Source organism: Erpetoichthys calabaricus, chromosome 7 (genome assembly GCF_900747795.2).
Source record: "Erpetoichthys calabaricus chromosome 7, fErpCal1.3, whole genome shotgun sequence".
Lineage (NCBI taxonomy): Eukaryota > Metazoa > Chordata > Cladistia > Polypteriformes > Polypteridae > Erpetoichthys > Erpetoichthys calabaricus.
Window position 1 is genome coordinate 28558250 of NC_041400.2, and position 7060 is coordinate 28565309.

The following is a 7060-nucleotide window of genomic DNA, read 5'->3' on the forward strand; positions in this document are numbered from 1 at the left end:
CAAGGTCTCTCTCAGACAAAGATGTCAAAGCAGACTGGGGTTTCAAGATGTGCTGTTCAAGCTCTTTTGAAGAAGCACAAAGAAACGGGCAACATTGAGGATCTTAGACGCAGTGGTCGGCCAAGGAAACTTAGTGCAGCAGATGAAAGACACATCAAGCTTATTACCCTTCGAAATCAGAAGATGTCCAGCAGAGCCATCAGCTCAGAACTGGCAGAAACCAGTGGGACCCAGGTACACCTATCTACTGTTCGGAGAAGTCTGGCCAGAAGTGGTCTTCATGGAAGAGTTGCAGCCAAAAAGTCATACCTCTGATGTGGAAACAAGGTCAAGCGACTCAAGTATGCACAAAAACATAGGAACTGGGGTGCAGAAAAATGGCAGCAGGTGCTCTGGACTGATGAGTCAAAATTTGAAATATTTGGTTGTAGCAGAAGGCAGTTTGTTCATCGAAGGGCTGGAGAGCGGTACAATAATGAGTGTCTGCAGGCAACAGTGAAGCATAGTGGAGGTTCCTTGAACGTTTGGGGCTGCATTTCTGCAAATGGAGTTGGAGATTTGGTCAGGATTAATGGTGTTCTCAATGCTGAGAAATACAGGCAGATACTTATCCATCATGCAATACCATCAGGGAGGCGTATGATTGGCCCCAAAGTTAATCTGCAGCAGGACAACGACCCCAAACATACAATCAAAGTCATTAAGAACTATCTTCAGCGTAAAGAAGAACAAGAAGTCCTGGAAGTGATGGTATGGCCCCCACAGAGCCCTGAACTTAACATCATCGACTGTGTCTGGGATTACATGAAGAGACAGAAGGATGCGAGGAAGCCTACATCCACAGAAGATCTGTGGTTAGTTCTCCAAGATGTTTGGAACAACCTACCAGCCGAGTTCCTTCAAAAACTGTGTGCAAGTGTACCTAGAAGAACTGATGCTGTTTTGAAGGCAAAGGGTGGTCACACCAAATATTGATTTGATTTAGATTTCTCTTTTGTTCATTCACTGCATTTTGTTGATTGATGAAAATAAATGATTAACACTTCCATTTGTGAAAGCATTCTTTGTTTACAGCATTTTTTCACACCTGCCTAAAACTTTTGCACAGTACTGTACATTCAGCAGATACTTTCATTACAACGAGTGCCCAATAGACCTTGAAATGCCTGAATGAATCATCCACAGAGCAGTTAGTTCTGTGGTCACAGCTCAGTTGTGCACAACAATCCCTGAACACAAACATTATAAAAAAAATTCTTTCTTCGAACGTTCCTTGTACTTTTTTTTTTTTTTGCACTTTTTGTTTTCCCCTCCTTCAACTGCCACCTTATCGTGGTGGAGGGGTTTGCGTGTCCCAATGATCCTAGGAGCTCTGTTGTCCGGGGCTTTATGCCCCTGGTAGGGCCACCCAAGGCAAACTGGTCCTAGGTGAGGGATGAGACAAAGAGCGGTTAAACAAACCTCCTATGATGAAAAACAATTTTGGACGGCGTTTTCCCTTGCCCGGACACGGGTCACCGGGGCCCCACTCTGGAGCCAGGCCTGGAGGTGGGGCTCGATGGCGAGCGCCTGGTGGCCGGGCCTGCACCCATGGGGCTCGGCCAGGCACAGCCTGAAGAAGCAACGTGGGTCCCCCTTCCCATGGGCTCACCACCTATGGGAGGGGCCAAGGAGGTCGGGTGCAGTGTGAGTTGGGTGGTGGCTGAAGGCGGGGACCTTGGCGGTCCAATCCTCGGCTACAGAAGCTGGCTCTTGGGACGTGGAATGTCACCTCTCTGAAGGGGAAGGAGCCTGAGCTAGTGCGCGAAGTTGAGAGGTTCCGGCTAGATATAGTCGGACTCACCTCGACGCACAGCTTGGACTCTGGAACTAATCTCCTTGAGAGGGGCTGGACTCTGTACCACTCTGGAGTTGCCCCCGGTGAGAGGCGCCGAGCGGGTGTGGGTATACTTATTGCCCCTCGACTTGGAGCCTGTACATTGGGATTTACCCCGGTGGACGAGAGGGTAGCCTCCCTTCGCCTTCGGGTGGGGGGACGGGTCCTAACTGTTGTTTGTGCGTATGCACCGAACAGCAGTTCGGAGTACCCACCCTTTTTGGAGTCCCTGGAGGGGGTGCTAGAGGGCATACCTTCTGGGGACTCCCTCGTTCTGCTGAGAGACTTCAATGCTCACGTGGGCAATGACAGTGAGACCTGGAAGGGCGTGATTGGGAGGAATGGCCCCCCTGATCTGAACCCGAGCGGTGTTTTGTTATTGGACTTCTGTGCTCGTCACGGATTGTCCATAACGAACACCATGTTCAAGCATAGGGGTGTTCATATGTGTACTTGGCACCAGGACACCCTAGGCCTCAGTTCGATGATCGACTTTGTGGTCGTGTCGTCGGACTTGCGGCCACATGTCTTGGACACTCGGGTGAAGAGAGGGGCGGAGCTGTCAACTGATCACCACCTGGTGGTGAGTTGGCTTCGATGGTGGGGGAGGATGCCGGTCAGGCGTGGTAGGCCCAAACGTGTTGTGAGGGTCTGCTGGGAACGTCTGGCAGAGCCCCCTGTCAGAAGTAGCTTCAACTCCCACCTCCGGCAGAACTTCGACCATGTCCCAAGGGAGGTGGGGGACATTGAGTCCGAATGGGCCATGTTCCGTGCCTCTATTGTTGAGGCAGCTGACCGGAGCTGTGGCCGTAAGGTGGTCGGTGCCTGTCGTGGTGGCAATCCCCGAACCCGTTGGTGGACACCGGCGGTGAAGGATGCCGTCAAGCTGAAGAAGGAGTCCTACCGGTCCCTTTTGTCCTGTGGGACCCTGGAGGCAGCTGATAGGTACCGGCAGGTCAAGCGGAATGCGGCTTTGGTGGTTGCTGAGGCAAAAACTCGGGCGTGGGAGGAGTTTGGGGAGGCCATGGAGAACGACTTTCAGACGGCTTTGAGGAGATTCTGGTCTACCATCCGGCGTCTCAGGAAGGGGAAGCAGTGCAGTGTCAACACTGTATATGGTGGGGATGGTGCGCTGCTGACCTCGACTCGGGACGTTGTGGGTCGGTGGGGGGAGTACTTCGAAGACCTCCTCAATCCCACTAACATGCCTTCCAATGAGGAAGCAGAGCCTGGGGACTCAGAAGTGGGCTCCCCCATCTCTGGGACTGAGGTCACCGAGGTGGTCAAAAAACTCCTTGGTGGCAGGGCCCCTGGCGTGGATGAGATACGCCCGGAGTTCCTCAAGGCTCTGGATGTTGTAGGGCTGTCTTGGTTGACACGCCTCTGCAACATCGCATGGACATCAGGGACAGTGCCTCTGGATTGGCAGACCGGGGTGGTGGTCCCCCTCTTTAAGAAGGGGGATCGGAGGGTGTGTTCCAACTACAGAGGGATCACACTCCTCAGCCTCCCTGGAAAAGCCTATTCAGGGGTCCTGGAGAGGAGGGTCCATCGGATAGTCGAGCCTCGGATTCAGGAGGAACAGTGTGGTTTTCGTCCTGGTCGCGGAACAGTGGACCAGCTCTATACCCTTAGCAGGGTCCTGGAGGGTGCATGGGAGTTTGCCCAACCAGTCTACATGTGTTTTGTGGACTTGGAAAAGGCATTCGACCGTGTCCCTCGGGGAATCCTGTGGGGGGTGCTCCGGGAGTATGGGGTACCGGCCCCCCTGATAAGGGCTGTTCAGTCCCTGTACGATCGGTGCCAGAGCTTGGTCCACATTGCCGGCAGTAAGTCAAACCCGTTTCCAGTGAGAGTTGGACTCCGCCAGGGCTGCCTTTTGTCACCGATTCTGTTCATAACTTTTATGGACAGAATTTCTAGGCGCAGCCAGGGCGTTGAGGGGGTCCGGTTTGGTGGGCTCAGGATTGGGTCACTGCTTTTTGCAGATGATGTTGTCCTGTTTGCTTCATCAGGCCGTGATCTTCAGCTCTCTCTGGATCGGTTCGCAGCCGAGTGTGAAGCGGCTGGGATGAGAATCAGCACCTCCAAATCCGAGACCATGGTCCTCAGCCGGAAAAGGGTGGAGTGCCCTCTCAGGGTTGGTAGCGAGATCCTGCCCCAAGTGGAGGAGTTCAAGTATCTCGGGATCTTGTTCACGAGTGAGGGAAGAATGGAGCGTGAGATCGACAGGCGGATCGGTGCGGCGTCCGCAGTAATGCGGGCTCTGCATCGGTCTGTCGTGGTGAAAAAGGAGCTGAGCCGCAAGGCGAAGCTCTCAATTTACCAGTCGATCTATGTTCCTACCCTCACCTATGGTCATGAGCTATGGGTAGTGACCGAAAGAACGAGATCATGAATACAAGCGGCTGAAATGAGTTTCCTCCGCAGGGTGTCTGGGCTTTCCCTTAAAGATAGGGTGAGAAGCTCAATCATCCAGGAGGGGCTCAGAGTAGAGCCGCTGCTCCTCCGCATCGAGAGGAGTCAGATGAGGTGGCTCGGGCATCTGATCAGGATGCCTCCTGGACGCCTCCCTGGTGAGGTGTTCCGGGCACGTCTAACCTGGAGGAGGCCCCGGGGAAGACCCAGGACACGCTGGAGGGACTATGTCTCTCGACTGGCCTGGGAACGCCTTGGGATTCTCCCAGAAGAGCTAGAAGAAGTGGCCGGGGAGAGGGAAGTCTGGGCATCTCTGCTCAAGCTGCTGCCCCCGCGACCCGACCTCGGATAAGCAGGAGACAATGGATGGACTTTTTGTTTTTGGTGGTTTTCAATTAAACCTTTTGCTTATTGTTCGTCAACATTTGAAAAATATCCATTGGAATTTAACTCATTGACACCCTCCTATAGAAACGGCAGACACGAAAAAATGATAACAGTTCATATTAGAAAAAAGAAAAAAATGTTTAATTTTTGCAGCTCTTGATTGCAGCAAAAAGAAAAAAGATGTTGCCAATGAATTTGGAATTTCGCCATCGACACTGTCAACTTTCTTGAAAGACCGAGCAATAAAAGAAGAAAAATCTTGTGTTGCAAACGTTTGCGAACTGCTGCATTTGAAGACATCGAAAAAGCCGTTTTTATGTGGTTCAGTGATTCTCGTTCAAGAAACATTCCTTTTAATGCGGCACTCATTCAAGAAAATGTGAGGTTTCTAAACTCTCTTGGGACCTCCACAACTGGACTACACGCTGAAGAGCGTCCTGAACTGTGCGATCACCGCGTCTGTGGAAGACTGTTTATCTGTTGCCAGGGCAACAACAGACTCACAGCTCTGCTGCGTCTCTCCGCCAAAGCAAACAGAGAAGATCTCGATGGGTGATGCAAGGAACATTGTAAATGCAGGGCACAGGATTACTTGGTCACTAACCTGGCCACGACCCTGCCTGACTGCTGTGTCTGTGTATAGGAGAGTGGCAGATCCTGATACAATAAATAACCCTGCTGTTCCTGTCTCAAGCTGAATAAAGCCGGTTTTGTTAAAATACTGAGACTCAGCCTCGTGTTTTGGGGTGCAAGACAGGGACTTATAGCGCGACCCCGATCTTTTAGGATTCGCTTCTGTGGCACTTCAATGCACCGCTGTGAGCCTGCTGTTGCCCTGCCCCAGCGATGGACAATCTTCCACAGACGCAGCAATCTCACTTTGTGACGCATTTCGGCGTGTCGCCCCATTGGGGGGGGGGGGAGTTGGGGGGGTCCCAAAAGAATTCAGAAACCTCACAATATGAAGAAGAAGAGAAGGATGAATCGGCTTCTGATTGATAACTGTGCTGCCCACAACATGCTTCCACATTCAGATAATGTTCACGTTGAATTCCTCCCACCCAATTGCACAGCAGTGCTTCAGCCATTGGATTTGGGCATCATTCACACCCTAAAAGTGTATTATCGCAAGGAAATGCTGAGAAAAATTCTCATCAGAATAACTTGTAGACAGGAGAAGATTAAAATTAATGCGAAAGAAGCTATTGAAATGATTGCAAACGCTTGGACGCAAGTTAAAGAAAGCACTATAGCGACAAATACAGAATATCATTACTACGAAATTTTCATTACACCGAAATATTTTTTAGGTCCCTGAAAGTTCGTTGTAATGGAATTTTACCTGTACAGTATAACAGTGTTACTCTAGGGTCTGTGTTTACTGTGCTGCCTGCTTTGGCGAGAGTGATACAGTGTGCAGAACGGATCTTCATCACAACACTGCCAAGCCTGCGGGACGTCTGTACCCATCAGTGCACGTCCAGGGCAAAATGGAGAACTGCAGACACATTTCACCCAAGCCATAAACTTTTCCAGTGGCTGCATTCAGGCCCGGACTGAGAGACTGAGGAGAAGCAACAGGCCATAAGAATTTTAAACTCTGCTTTATTGTTATAAATTTTATCATTGTCATCTTATTCTGCATCTATGCTGCTCAGGCTTTACAGACTTTAAAGTTTGAAAATTATGTTACTTGACGGACTGTTACTTATGTTATGGACTTGAGTCACGTGAGTGCTGCTGTCCTGGCCAGGCAGGCTTTGGGCCATCAGCACAGACCATTAAGTGTCTGGCCATTGACTTTGATATCAATGTTGAAACCATTGGTGTTACTGGTCCTCAGTAGTGATGAGTGAAACAGGCACATTTTCATTTACATTCAGAAAACTGACACCAAAATTAGCTTTGCAGGCAGTTTTCCAATTGTGAAACACAAAACGCACTAAAGACGTTTTTAAGCGTTTCCTATTGGCAAAAAACAAGGAATAGTGTTCCCTACAGCCACGTTCACACCTCTGTGTTCTTTTCTGCAGTTGAACAAAGCATGTAGTCTGTACCACAGCGGTATACTGAAATCTATTTATTCCACTCGTTCGCATTACTGTAGTGTAGAGGAATGCAGTGTTTTTTTTTAATGTGACAGGCTCCATGTTTTCCATATGAAGACACACTAAAATACACCATTATGCACACTATTGTTTTCTCTAAAAGAATAATAATAATGTCCATTATATCAAAAAAGTTTCCACCGTGCCCGTTTTATTCAGCTTTGACCACGCCCCTCCACACCGCTCGCCCAATCATTACTCCTACTGCACACACCCTCTCTCCATCTCACCCCGTGATACGCTCAGCGCTGCTAACTCGAGAACTCGCTCA